The sequence below is a fragment of the Bos indicus genome, chromosome X (genome assembly GCF_029378745.1).
Source record: "Bos indicus isolate NIAB-ARS_2022 breed Sahiwal x Tharparkar chromosome X, NIAB-ARS_B.indTharparkar_mat_pri_1.0, whole genome shotgun sequence".
In the NCBI taxonomy this organism is placed as follows: Eukaryota; Metazoa; Chordata; class Mammalia; order Artiodactyla; family Bovidae; genus Bos; species Bos indicus.
Window position 1 is genome coordinate 103,459,786 of NC_091789.1, and position 15,769 is coordinate 103,475,554.

Here is a 15,769-nt window from a genome sequence, read left to right on the forward strand (position 1 = left end):
GAATTATTTTGATCAATGGCAGAAGCTAACACAATATTGTAAAGCAATGATCCTCCTATTAAAAATATAGTAAAGATGGAATTGTAAATCAGAAAAATATATCAAGAATCTCAATTAAAACATTGCTTGAAAATACCTAGCAAAATCCAGGTAGGCAGATGCAAATTATATGCTAAGCACCCACAGTTCTCATCTACAAAGGCAATCTTCATTAAAGCTTCAATTACTCTCCCCCACCTCCTATTATATGAATTATTAGGCTAGTTTAATTGAAGGGATAAAGGTCATACAAGTTTCTGAAAGAGTGTGAAAATGTGATCAACTATCTCTGCCCCTAACTCACTGGTTGACCCCAGATGGATCAATCAAAATTTCTGCTCTTTAGTTTATCCATGTGCAACATGTGGGACCCTTCCAATTCTGACATCCTATAGTTGTCTTCCAGTCTTTCTGGTCTCAGTGAATAGCATTACACTATTACATAGGATAAATATCCAGGAGTCATTTTAGATGTCCCTATTTTTACCTTCATGCTTCCTCATCCCATCCATGTCCTATTCATATCAGTTTGTACATCCAATAATATGTTTCCCATCAGTCTATTTTTCTTCATACCCACGATTATACTCCAATCCATGTCACCATCATCTATTTCCTGGATACTTGCAATAATCTGGCTTGTTTTCCTGCCTCCATTGTTGTCCCAGTACAATTTATTTTCATAGCAGTCAAAATGACCTTTAAAAACTTGATAATTTTACTCCCCAGTTTGTGTGTCGTCTGCTCACTGGCTCTGTTGTGGGGCTAATGGTGACCTCCTCCAAGAGGGCTGATGCCACCCTCTGTCTAGTCAAAGATCTGGTTTTTCCAGTAGTCATGTATGGATGTGAGAATTGGACCATGAAGAAAGCTGAGCACCAAAGAATTGATGCTTTTAAACTGTGGTGTTCGAGAAGTCTCTTGAGAGACCCTTGGACTGCAAGGAGATCAAACCAGTCAACCATAAAGGAAATCAATCCTGAGTATTCACTGGAAAGTCTGATGCTAAAGCTGAAACTCCAATACTTTGGCCACCTGATGAGAGGAACTGATTCATTGGAAAAGACCCTGATGCTGGGAAAGATTGAAGGCAGGAGGAGAAGGGGACCACAGAGAATGAGATGGTTGTATGGCATCACCAACTCAATGGACATGAGTTTGAACAAGCTCTGGGAGCTGGTGATGGACAGGGAAGCCTGGAGTGCTGCAGTCCATGGGGCCACAAAGAGTCAGACACAACTGAGTAACTCAACTGAACTGAATGTTACTCCCCTAGCTAAAAGTCTCAACTGCTGCCTATCATAATTAGAATAAAATCCATACCCCTCACCATGATTTACAAGATACCGTTTGTCTTTGCCTACCTCTTCAATATACTACTGTTCCCCTCAATATACTCCTCAATATACTACTGTTACCCTCAGGTTCCTGACTACTTTCTTTCATAGTCCAAGCATGCTCCTGCTTTAGAACCACTTTACTGGTTCCCTCTGCCTGGAACACTTTCTCCAGATCACCACATGACTGACTACTTCTCAGGTCTCTACTTAAGTGTCATCTCTGAAAAGAACCCTTTTCTGGTCAATCTGTGTTAAACATTTCTCCTTCTGCCACCACTCTATTCCATTATCTTCTTTTTTTAAATGTTATTTATTTTTTAAAATTGTTATTGGAGTATAACTGATTTACAATGCTGTGTTTCAGATGTACAGCAAAGTGAACTTGTTATACAAATACATATATCCACTTGTTTTAGATTCTTTTCCCATATAGGCCATTACAAAGTACTGAACAGAGTTCTTTGTGCTATATAGTAGGTCTTTATTAGTTATCTATTTTATATATAGAAGCGTGAACATTTCAATCCCAGTCTTTCAATTTATCCTCCCCTCCTTACCTCCTGGTAACTATAAATTTATTTTCTACATCTCTAACTCTATTTTGATTTTGTAGATAAGCTCATTTGTGGCCTTTTTTTTAGATTCCACATATCAGTGATATCATATGATAATTGTCTTTGTTTGACTTACATCACTCACTAAGAGAATCTCTAGGTCCATCCATATTGCTGATAATGGCATTATTTTGTTCTTTTTATGGCAGAGTAATATTACATGGTATATATGTACCACATCTTCTTTATCCATTCCTCTGTTGATGGACATTTAGGTTTCTTCCATGGCTATTGTGAATAGTTCTGCAATTAACATTGGGGTGCATGTAAATTTTTGAATTATGGTTTTCTCTGGATATGTGCCCAGGAGAAGGGTTGCTGGAACATATGGTAGCTCTATTTTCAGACTTTTAAGGAACCTCCATTCTGTTCAGGTTTTTAAGGAAACTCCATACTACAGTGGTTGTGTCAGTTTGCATTCCCACCAACAGTATGGAAGGGTTCACTTTTCTTCTTTATCTTCTTTTATCAGTCTTATCTTTACCTAAAATCACCATATGTATTTCTATTATTATTGTCTAGCAGCTCCCACTATAAAGCAAGCTTCATGAGAAGAGCAATAGAACATAGTGGTTAAGAGCATGACTTCTGGAGCCAGACTGTCTAAATTCAAATCCCAGTTCTGCTACCTATTAGTTGAGTGATACTGGGGAACATAATTTCCCTGTGCCTCAGCTTCCTCTTCATGGGGGCAGTAATAGTGATATTTGGTAGGGTGACTGAAATGACTAACTGAATTGATACATGCAAAGCACTATATCTCTAGTACCTAGAAGAATGTCTGGTAAATAGGAGATGCCTAAGAAGTACTTGGGCTTCCCAGGTAGTGCTAGTGGTGAAGAAACTCTCTGCCAATACAGGAGACATAAAAGATGCAAGTTCAATCCTTGGGTCGGGAAGATCCTCTGGAGAAATAAATGGCAATCCACTCCATTATTCTTGCCTGATAAATGCCATGGACAGAGAAGCCTAGTGGGCTTCAGTCCAGTGGGTTGCAAAGAGTCAGACACAACTGAAGCGACTTAGCATGCAGGCAAGACGTACATTGAATGAAGGCTGATTGAATGAAGGAATCCTTGATGCCTCTTGTTCCTTCTCTCGTTTCCTGTCTAGTTTCCCCTCAGGACTCTTCCTTCAGGAAGTTTTCCCTGACTGTTCCCTTTCCTACTTCCTAGGAGCAAGTTGGTTCTTTGATTTTGTGTGCTCACAGAACTGAGACTTCTTCTAATCACTAATTGCTGGATATAGCTGTACACTTATGTGTGTGTGTGATCTTTGTGATAACTAGTCTCTTTAACTGCAAACTTGCTGAGGGAAGGGCCTATGTCTGTCATATCTGCTATGGGATTTCTGCTGCCTAGCCTCATACTTGGCATAAAAGTTACACAATAAATATTTCTTGACTAAATGACTCATTTTTCTCTTAGAAATGTTAAGGAACATGACTTGAGAAACTGAGTGTTTTGCAGCACTTTTCTTGTTAGTTGTATTGGATTATAATGTTTTTTACAATTTTGTACTAGCTTCTGCTCTTCAGCAAAGTGAATCAATTATACATATACATAGAGACCCTTTTTTCAGATTTTCTTTCCCATTTAGATCACCATAGAGCACTGATTAGAGTTTTCTGTGCTATACGGTAGGTTCTATTTATACATAGTACTGTAATATGTCAATCCCAATATCCCAATTCATCTCACTCCCCTTCCCCCTAAACAACCATAAGCATTTCTCTGTCTGCATCTCTATTTCTGCTTTTCAATTAAGTTCATCTGAACCATTTTTCCTACATTCCACATATAAGTGATATTATGCAGTATTTATTTTGCTTTTTCTGACTTTTTTCACTCTGTATGAAAAGAAAGTGAAGTCTCTCAGTCATGTCTGACTCTTTGTGACCCCATGGACAGTAGCCTATCAGGCTTCTCCGTCCACATGATTTTCCAGGCAAGAATACTGGAGTGGGTTGCCATTTCCTTCTCCAGGAGATCTTCCTGACCCAGGGATTGAACCCGGGTCTCCCACGTAGTAGGCAGACGCTTTACTGTCTGAGCCACCAGGGAAGTCTCTAGGTATGTTCACATCTATGCAAATGGCATTATTTCATTCCATTTTATGGCTGAGTTATATTTCATCATGTACATGTACCACATCATCTTTATCCATTCCTATGTTGATGGACGTTTAGGTTGATTGAATGTCCTGGATATTGTAAACGATGCTGCAATGAACATTGGGGAGCATGTATCTTTTCAAATTATGTTTTTCACAGGGTATATGCCAAGAAGTGAGATTGCAGGGTCATATAATATAATTTTTAGTTTTATAAGGAATCTCCATACTGTTCTGCATATTGGGTACACCAATTTACATACCCACCAACATTCACTTTCCTCTATATTCTCCTTAGCATTTATTGTTTGTAGATTTTTTAAAATGATGGCCATTCTGACTGGTGTGCAGTGATACCTCATTTTAGTTTGATTTGCATTTATCTAATATTTAGTTATCCCACTATGGATCACAACCTTTTCGTGGCACTGGGGCTTGTGTAATACAGTGAAGCTATGGGCCATGCTATGCAGGGCCACCCAAGACAGATGGGTAATAGTGAAGAGTTCTGACAGAACATGATTCAATGGAGAAGGAAATGAAAAACTACTCTAGTTTAGTATTGTCTGGAGAATCCCATGAATAGTATGAAAAGACAAAAGACAGGACACAGAAGATGAGCCTTGCAGGTTGGAAGGTGTCCAATATGCTAATGGAGAAGAGTGAAGGGCAATTACTGCTGCTGCTGCTGCTAAGTCGCTTCAGTCGTGTCCGACTTTGTGCGACCCCATAGACAGCAGCCCACCAGGCTCCCCCGTCCCTGGGATTCTCCAGGCAAGAACACTGGAGTGGGTTGCCATTTCCTTCTCCAATGCATGAAAGTGAAAAATGAAAGTGAAGTCACTCAGTCGTGTCAGACCCTTAGTAACCCCGTGGACTGCAGCCTACCAGGCTCCTCCGTCCATGGGAATTTCCAAGCAAGAGTACTGCAGTGGGTTGTCATTTCCTTCTCTGAGGGCAATTATTAATAGCTGCAATAAGAATGCAATGCATGGGCCAAAGTAGGAACAACACTCAGCTATGGATGTGTCTGGTGGTGAAAATAAAGATCAGTGCTGTAAAGAACAATGTTGCATAGGAACCTGGATTGTTAGGTCCATGAATCAGGATAATTTGGACGTGGTCAAGTTTAGGAGATGGCAAGATTGACCATCAGTATCTTAGAAATTGGTGAACTAAAATGGATGGGCAGGAATGAATTTAATTCAGATGACCATTATATCTACTACCGTGGGAAAGAATCCATTAGAAGAAATGGATTAGCCCTCATAATCAACAAAAGACTCTGAAATGCAGTACTTGGGTGCAATCTCAAAAACAATATAATAATCCCAGTTTGTTTCCAGGGCAAACCATTTGACATCACAGTAATCCAAGTCTATGCCCCAACCACTAATGCCAAAGAAGCTGAAGTTAACAGGTTCTATGAAGACCTACAATACCTTCTAGAACTAACACCAAAAAAAAAAAAAAAAGTCATTTTCATTATAGGGGATTGGAATGCAAAAGTAGGAATTCAAGAGATACCTGGAGTAACAGGCAAGTTTGGCCTTAGAGAATAAAATGAAGCAGAGCAAAGGCTAGCAGAGTTTGTAAACACCTTTTTCCAGCAACAAAAGAGATGACTCTACACGTGGACATCACCAGATGGTCAATACCAAAATCAGATAGATTATGTTCTTTGTCCTCTTCATGGATCACGGCCTTGTCATGATAAAGGGCCTACACAACTCAGTAAAGCTATAACGCATGCTAAGCAGGGCCACCCAAGATGGATTGCTCATAGGGGAGAGTTCAGACAAAATGAGGTCCACTGGAGAAGGGAATGACAAAATACTCCAGTATTCTTGCCTGGAGAACCCCATGAATAGTGTGAAAAGACAAAAAGATAAGGCACAAGAAAATGAGCCTCCCAGGTCACAAGGTGTCCAATATACTCCTGGGAAGAGCTCCAGAAAGAATGAAGAGGCTGGGCTAAAATGGAAATGATGTTCAGTTGGAGATATGCCTGGTGGTAAAAGTAAAATCTGATGCTGTAAAGAACAATATTGCATAAGAACCTGGAATGTTAGGTCTATGAATCAAAGTAAATCGGACATGGACAAGCAGGGGATGGTAAGAGTGAACATTGATGTTTTAGGAATCACTAAAGTAAAGTGAACCAGAATAGGGTTTCCCAGTTGGTGCTAGTGGTAAAGAACTGGCCTGCCAATGTAGGAGACATAAGAGACACGAGTTCAGTCCCTGAGTTGGGAAGATCCCCTGGAGGAGGGCATGGCAACTTACTCCAGTATTCTTGCCTGGAGAATCCCAAGGACAGAGGAGCCTGGTGGGTAAGAGTCCACAGGGTCACAAAGAGTTGGACATGACTGAAGAGACTTAGCATCAGGCAAATTTAATTCCGATGATCATTCTATCTACTACTGTGGGAAAGAAAAACTCAGAAGACATGAATAGTTCTCATAGTCAAAAAATGAGTCTGAAATGCAGTATTTGTGTACAATCTAAAAAACGACAGAATGTTCTCAGTTCATTTACAAGGCAAACCATTCAACACCACAGAAATCCAAGTCTGTGCCCCAGCAAATAATGCTGAGAAGCTGAAGTTGAATGGTTCTATGAAAATGTACAAGACCTTCTAGAACTGACACCAAAAAGAGATCATTTTCATCCTGGGGAATTGGAATGCAAAAGTAGGAAGTCAAGAGATATCTGGAGTAACAGGCAAGTTAGGCCTTGGAGTACACAATCAGATCAGATCAGAGCAGATTAGTCGCTCAGTCGTGTCCGACTCTTTGCGACCCCATGAATCACAGCACGCCAGGCCTCCCTGTCCATCACCAACTCCTGGAATTCACTGAGACTCACGTCCATCGAGTCACTGATGCCATCCAGCCATCTCATCCTCTGTTGTCCCCTTCTCCTCTTGCCCCCAATCCCTCCCAGCATCAGAGACTTTTCCAATGAGTCAACACTTCGCATGAGGTGGCCAAAGTACTGGGGTTTCAGCTTTAGCATCAAGCCTTCCAAAGAAATCCCAGGGCTGATCTCCTTGAAAATGGACTGGTTGGATCTCCTTGCAGTCCAAGGGATTCTCAAGAGTCTTCTCCAACACCACAGTTCAAAAGCATCAATTCTTCGGCGCTCAGATTTCTTCACAGTCCAATTCTCACATCCATACATGACCACTGGAAAAACCATAGCCTTGACTAGATGGACCTTTGTTGGTAAAGTAATGTCTCTGCTTTTGAATATGCTATCTAGGTTGGTCATAACTTTCCTTCCAAGGAGTAAGCGTCTTTTAATTTCATGGCTGCAGTCACCATCTGCAGTGATTTTGGAGCCCAGAAAAATAAAGTCTGACACTGTTTCCACTGTTTCCCCATCTATTTCCCATGAAGTGATGGGACCGGATGCCATGATCTTCGTTTTCTGAATGTTGAGCTTTAAGCCAACTTTTTCAGTCTCCACTTTCACTTTCATGAAGAGGCTTTTTAGTTCCTCTTCGCTTTCTGCCATAAGGGTGGTGTCATCTGCATATGGAGCAGGAAAAATGCTAACAGAATTTTGCCAAGAGAACTCACTGCTGATAGCAAACACTCTTTTCCAACAACACAAGACACAACTCCACACATGGACATCAACAGATGGTCAATATCAAAATTAGATTGATTACATTCTTTGCAGCTGAAGATGGAGAAGCTCTATCCAGACAGCAAAAACAAAACTGGGAGCTGAATGTGACTCATATTATAAGTTCCTTATTGCAAAATTCAGGCTTAAATTGAAGAAAGTAGTGGAAATTACTAGAAAATTCAGGTATGATCTAAATCAAATCCCTTATGATTATAAAGTGGAGGTTACAAATAGATTCAAGGGATTAGATATTATAGAGTGGATGGAGGTTCCTAACACTGTACAGGAGGCAGTGACCAAAACCATCCCAAAGAAAAAGAAATGCAAGAAGGCAAAGTAATTGTCTGAGGATCCTTTATAAATAGCTTAGAAAAGAAGAGAAGTGAAAGGCAAGGCAGAAAGGGAAAGATATATGCAACTAAATGCTTCCAGAAAATAGCAAGGAGAGACTTAAAAAAAAAAAAAAAAAAAAAGCCTTCTTAAGTGAACAATGCAAAAAAATAGAGCAAAACAACAGAATGGGAAAGACTAGAGATCTCTTCAAGAAAAGTGGAGATACCAAGGGAAAATTTCATGCAAGGATGGGCATGATAAAGGATAGAAATGGCAAGTAAGTACCTAACAGAGGCAGAACAGATTAAGAAGAGAGGACAAGAATACACAGAAGAACTATACAAAAAAGTCTTAATGACCCAGATAACCATGATGGTGTGGTCACTCACCTAGAGCCAGAAATCCTGAAGTGTGAAGTCAAGTGGGCCTTAGGAAGCATAACTATAAACAAAGCTAGGGGAAGTGATAGAATTCCAGCTGAGCTATTTCAATCCTGAAAGATGGTGCTGTTAAAGTGCTGCACTCAATATGTCAGCAAATTTGGAAAACTCAGCAATGGCCACAGGACTGGAAAAGGTCAGTTTTCATCCCAATCCCCAAAAAAGACAATGCAAAAGAATGTTCAGATTACCATACAATTGTGCTCATTTTACATGCTAGGAAGGTAATGCTCAAAATCCTTCAAGCTAGGTATCAACAGTACATGAACTGAGAACTCCCAGATGTTCAAGCTGAGTTTAGAAAAGGCATAGGAAACAGAGATCAAATTGCCAACATTTGTTGGATCATAGAGAAAGCAAAAGGATTCCAGAAAAACGTCTACTTCTATTTCATTGACTGTGCTAAAGCTTTTGACTATGTGGATCACAACAAACTGAGGAAAATTAGAGATGGGAATACCAGATCACTTCACCTGCCTCCTGAGAAACCTGTATAGAGGTCAAGGAACAACAGTTAAAACTGGACATGGAGCAATGGACTAGTTTAAAATTGGGAAAAGAGGACATCAAAGCTGTATATTGTCACCCTGCTTATTTAACTTAAATGCAGAGTACATGAAGCAAAATGCTGAGCTGGAGGAATCACAAGCTGGAATCCAGATTACTGGGAGAAATATCAAGAATATCAGATATGCAGATGATACCACTTTAATGGCAGTAAGCAAAGAAAACTAAAGAGCCTCTTGATGAGAGTGAAAGAGGAGAGTGAAAAAGCTGGCTTAAAACTCAGCATTCAAAAAACCAAGACCATGGCATCCAGTCCCATCACTTCATAGCAAATAGAAGGAGAAAAAGTTGAAGCAGTGACAGATTTTATTTTCTTGTGCTCCAAAATCACTGCAGATGGTGACTGCAGCCATGGAATTAAAAGACACTTGGTCCTTGGAAATAAAGCTGTGACAATCCTAGACAGTGTGTTAAAAAGCAGAGAGATTACTTTGCTGACAAATGTCCATATAGTTAAAGCTATGGTTTTTCCAGTAGTCATATATGCATCGGAAAGTTGGACCATAGCAAAGTCTGACTGGGAAGAATTGATGTTTTGGAATCGGGCTGCTGAAGAACACTTTTGAGAGTCCCTTGGACTAAAAGGAAATCAAAACAGTCAATCCAAAGGAAATCAACTGAATATTCATTGGAAGGGCTGTTTCTGAAGCTGAAGCCCCAATACTTTGGCCACCTGATACACAGAGCCAACTCTTTGGAAAACCCTGATAATGAGAAAGATTGAGGGCAGGAGGAGAAGGGGACGATAGAGCATGAGATGGTTGGATGGCATCAGTGACTCAATGGATATGAGTTTGAGCAAACTCTGGGAGATAGTAAAGGACAGAGGAGCCTGACATGCTACAGCCCATGGGGTTCCAAAGAGTTGGACACAACTTAGAGAATGAACAACAACAACTATAATTTGTGAAATTGAACATTCTTTCATGTGCTTTTTAACTATCTGTATGTCTTCTTTGGAGAAATGGCTATTTATGTCTTCCACCCATTTTTTTTTTTTCATTCAGTTGTGTGTTTTTTTTAATTGAGCTGCATGAACTGTTTCTATATTTTGCAGATTAATCCCTTGTCAGTTGCTTCATTTGTAAATATTTTATCCCATTGTGAGGTTTGTCTTTTCATTTTGTTTGTGGCTTCTTTTACTGGGCAAAACCTTTTAAGTTTATTTCGAATCCATTTGTTTATTTTTGTTTTTATGTTCATTACTCTATGAGATGGATAAAAAAATATTTTGCTATGATTTATGTCAATGAGTATTCTGTCTATATTTCCCTCTAAGAATTTTATAGTGTCCAGTCTTACATTTAGGTCTGTAATCCATTTTTATTTTAGTGTTTTCTAATTTCATTCTTTTACATATAGCTGTCCAGTTTTCACAGCACCACTTATTGAAGAGACTGTCTTTTCTCCATTGTATATTCTTGCCTCCTTTGTCAGATATTAAGTGACCATAAGTGCATGGGCTTATCTCTGGACTTTCTATCCTGTCTCATTGGTATGTTTCTGCTTAGTCTGAAGCCAGGGAGCCTGATTTTTCCACCTCTGTTTTTCTTTCTCAAGTTGCTTTGGGGGCTTCCTTGGTGGCTCAGTGGTAAATAATCCACCTGTCAATGCAGGAGACATGAATTTGATCCCTGGTCTGGGAAGATCCCTCATGCCTTGCAGCAACTAAGCCTGTGCACCACAACTATTGAGCCTATGCTCTAGAACTCAGGAGTAACAACTACTGAGCCCATGTTCCAGGATTACAGAAACCCACACTCCCTAGAGCCTATGTTCCCATGCTCCACAACAAAAGAAGCCATTGCAATGAGAAGCCTGTGCACTGCAACTAGAGAAAAGCCAGCATAGCAATGAACACCAGCACAGCCACACACACACACACACACACAGATTGCTTTGGCTATTCAGGGTCTTTGCGTTTCCATACAAATTGTAAAAAGTTTTGCTCTAATTCTGTGAAAAATGCCATTAGTAATTTGATAGAGACTGCACTGAATCTGTAAACTGCTTTGGGTAGCATAGTCATTTTCAAAATATTGATTCTTCCAATCCAAGAACATGGTATGTCTCTCCATCTGTTTGTGTTGTCTTTGATTTCTTTCATCAGTATCCTATAGCTTTCTAAGTACATGTCTGTTAGACAAGCTTATTCTATGGTATTTTATTCTTTTTGGTGTGATAGTAAATGGAATTGTTTCCTTAATTTCTCTTTCTGATCTTTCATTATTGGTGTATAGGAATGAAAGAGATTTCTTTGTATTAACTTTGTATCCCACAACTTTGCCAAATTCATTGATAAGATCTAGTCATTTTCTGGTGGTCTTTTTAAGATTTTCTATGTATGTGGTATGCTTAGTTGCTCAATTGTGTCCAACTATTTGCGACTCCATGGACTGTAACCCACCAGGTTCCTCTGTCCTTTGAATTCTCCAGGCAAGAATACTGGAGTGGGCTGCCATGCCCTCCTTCAGGGGAATCTTCCCAATCCAGGGATTAAATCCAGGTCTCCCACATTGCAGGCAGATTCTTTACCATCTGAGTCACCAGGGAAGCCTTTTCTATGCAACATTTCCTTGAATATTTCTGTGTTTGTTTCTATGAAGCATTCTATGTAGTGTTTTCTATGAAAACATGTAGTTTTCATGTAAACTGCAAACAGTCACAGTTTTACTTCTTTTCCAATTTGGATTCCTTTTATTTCTTTTTCTTCTCTGATTGCCATGACTCGGACATCCAAAACTATGGTGAATAATAGTGGCAAAAATAGACATGCTTGTGTTCTTCCTGATCTTAGAGGGAATGGTTTCAGTTTTTCACCATTGAGAATGATGTTTGCTGTGTGTTTTGTCATATATGGCTTTTATTATGTTGAGTTAGTTTCCCTCTATGCCCACTTTCTGGAGAGTTTTTATCATAAATGGGTGTTCAGTTCAGTTCAGTCGCTCAGTTGTGTCCAACTCTTTGTGACCCCATGAACCGCAGCATACTAGGCCTCCCTGTCCATCACCAATTCCTGGAGTCTACCCAAACCCATGTCCATAGAGTCAGTGATGCCATCCAACCATCTCATCCTCTGCCATCCCCTTCTCCTCCTGCCCTCAATCTTTCCCAGCATCAGGGTCTTTTCAAATGAGTCAGCTCTTCACATCAGGTGGCCAAAGTATTGGAGTTTCAGCTTCAACATCAGTCCTTCCAATGAACACCCAGGACTAATCTCCTTTAGGATGGACTGTTTGGATCTACTTGCAGTCCAAGGGACTCTCAAGAGTCTTCTCCAACACCATAGTTCAAAAGCATCAATTCTTTGGCACTCAGCTTTCTTTATAGTCCAACTCTCACATCCACACATGACTACAGGAAAAACAATAACCTTGTCTAGACAGACCTTTGTTGACAAAGTAATGTCTCTGCTTTTTAATATGCTGTCTAGATTGGTCATAACTTTCCTTCCAAGGAGTAAGCGTCTTTTAATTTCATGGCTGCAATCACCATCTGCACTGATTTTGGTGCCCCAAAAAATAAAGTCAGCCACTGTTTCCGCATTTATTTGCCATGAAGTAATGGGACCAGATGCCATGATCTTAGTTTTCCGAATGTTGAGCTTTAAGCCAACTTTTTCACTCTCCTCTTTCACTTTCATCACGAGGCTCTTTAGTTCTTCTTCCCTTTCTGTCATAAGGGTGGTGTCATCTGCATATCTGAGGTCATTGATATTTAACTTATATGCAGAGCACATAATGAGAAATGCTGGGCTAGAGGAAGCACAAGCTGGAATCAAGATTTCTGGAAGAAATGGGTGTTGAATTTTGTCAAAAGATTTTTCTGCATCTGTTGAGATGATGTTTCCCTGATAGCTCAGTTGGTAAAGAATCCACCTGCAATGGAGGAGACCACAGTTTGATTCCTGGGTTGGGAAGATCTACTGGAGAAGGGATACACTACCCACTCCAGTATCCTTGGGCTTCCCTTGTGGCTCAGCTGGTAAAGAATCCACCTGTAATGCAGGAGACCTGGGTTCCATCCCTGGGTTGGGAAGGTCCCCTGGAGAAGGGAAAAGTTATCCACTCCAGTATTCTGGTCTGGAGAACTCCATGGACTGTATAGTCCATGAAGTCACAGAGAGTTGGACACAACTGAGCAAATTTCACTTATATTTATTGAGATGATGATATGGTTTTTATTCTTCAGTTTATTAATATGGTGTATCATATTGACTAATTCGTGTATATTGAAGAATTCTTGTATCCCTGTGATAAATATCTTGATCATGGTGTATTATTCTTTTAATATGTTGTTATATTTTGTTTGCTAGTATTTTGTTGAGGAGTTTTGCATCTATGTTCATCAGTGATATTGGCCTATAATTTTCTTTTTTGTCATATCTGTGTGTAGTTTTGGTATCACGGTGATGGTGGCCTCCTAGAATGACCTTTAGAGTGTTCCTCCCTCTGCAATTTTTTTTTTTTTTTTGGCAGCACTTTTTGAAAATTAATTCAGATTGAAAGCTGTTGTTGCACCTCTGCCTCCTCTCTTAGTTCATTATTGAAACAAAGGGAAAGATGTATGAATTCAAACATTCTGGCCTTCACTCTTTAAATCTTGATCTGTTCCCTGAAAATATCAGGTTAAGAAGAAACTGGCTGGCTTCCCCTTTGCTAATTCCTTCCATTTTAATAATATTCATCCCAATATATCCTGCCTCCTTACCTGTTTCTTAGCAATAAGGACAAGGTTGATCCTGATAGAACTATGGCATTTATTTCTACTACCTCAAATCAATATTTTCTAAGAAAATAACACATTATAACTCATTTCTAATACAGCTCTAAAATATTCTGCCATCCATTAAAGAGCTTTCTAATCAACTGAGAGTAATTGAACAGTAATTGAACACTTCTTACTATAAGGCTACCAGATTGTCTTGAAGATACTGTGTTAAGTGCTACTTCAGGAGATAGAGCAGAAGGTAAGGTTTCTTTCCATTGCCTTCTCTTTATCTGTAACATTTTTCTTCATCTCACAGCTAGCTTGGGTTTCACAGCACTCAGCAAGGAGCAGGTGAGACACCTGTTAATAAAGAGGTTAAGAAACCAAGACAAATCAATGACAGTTACAACACTTATGAACCCTTTCCTTAGTTGGATACCTTAACTATTACAGATAACACAAAGCTTCTTCTAAGCTCCAAGTGCTCAAGCCCCCTTTACCTAGATTAACTGTCATCTAATTTTGATGTCCTTGGGTTGCAAAGATGGAACATATTTGGTCCTCTGCAGGCTCCCTGTATTGGAGTGTGCTATCTAGCTGAAGTAACAGAGCAATTTGGATTCCGTGGGGGCACAGCAGCTTGATAAAGCCAGTGTGGGACTATGGAAAGAGCACAAGTCCCAGAGTCAAGGCTTATGTTTCTGTGTCAGACGGGCTGGGTTACCCTGGATCAGTCCATTGCCTCTCTTGTCCTGGTTCCTTATTTGTGAAATAGGGTTTTGGTGAGGCTTGAAAGAAACTTGCCAAATTTCTTTGAAAATCATATTGTAAAGGTATTAACATATTAATTGAAACAGATACAAAGCCATATCTAGATCCTTACCAGACATGTGAAAATAGCATGAGATAACGATTCTAGAAGGAAGTGGATGACAGAAGGAGAGAGAAATATTTTAAAACCTCAGAGACCATTTCTGAATAACTTCCCCAACACCCCTATACACACCTTCCATTTCTCTTCAAATCAGAGTTAAGTTATAAAATGATTTTTGACATAAATACATTTAAGATCCCATTTTACTTTTGTTCTTCATATTTTTTCGTAGATATTCCAAAGTCCCCTGGTTCAACCTGCGCCCAGGATCTAGCTTTATAACTTACTTTGTGGCTTTGGCCAAGCCAGTTTTCCAGAGTCACTTTTTTTCCTCTTAAAAAGGGATAAATCTACTCATCACCTTCACAGTGATTGAGAGGATGAAATGAGGGAATATACATACAGCTCTTAGCACAGTATCAGATACATTCCAGGAACTTACATGGCCTTGTTCCCTTCCCCCTCCTCTTATAGAACAGGGCTGCAGCCTTGGCTTTGGACTCTAAGGTACTGTAGCTCAGATCCACAGTCTTTGTGCGCAACCAACTTAATAGTCTTCAGATGCTTTCTAGTGACACTACAAGACAGGGATCCTCAAGACCACCAGGAAATTTTTAGGCTGGATACCAGGGAGAATTTCCTGGTTGTAAAGTTGTTGTGTCTAGGATCCAAAGAAGATCAGGGATTCAATTCTTTCTCTAGAGAACTCTTAAACTCAGTATGGATATCCAGAATATCCTGAGACTCATGTCCCACTATTCTCCAGCTCCCGAAAATAGCACCATCTGGGAATGATTTCATTGAGTACTCACAACAAGCTTTTGAGGTGTGGCTTCGTAGGTCCATTTTTCAGATGAGGAAACTGAGGCCCAGAAAAAGAAAGGGCAAGATCAATTGGAAATAACTCCAGCTTACTTTTAGTTGGAAGTGAGTTAAAGTCCTTTATTTGTCCAAAACCCAGCTCTCTGGGCCTGTCCATGCTCTCTAAACAACTACCTCTTGTTCAGATCAGATCAGATCAGATCAGTCGCTCAGTCGTGTCTGACTCTTTGCCACCCCATGAATCGCAGCACGCCAGGCCTCCCTGTCCATCACCAACTCCCA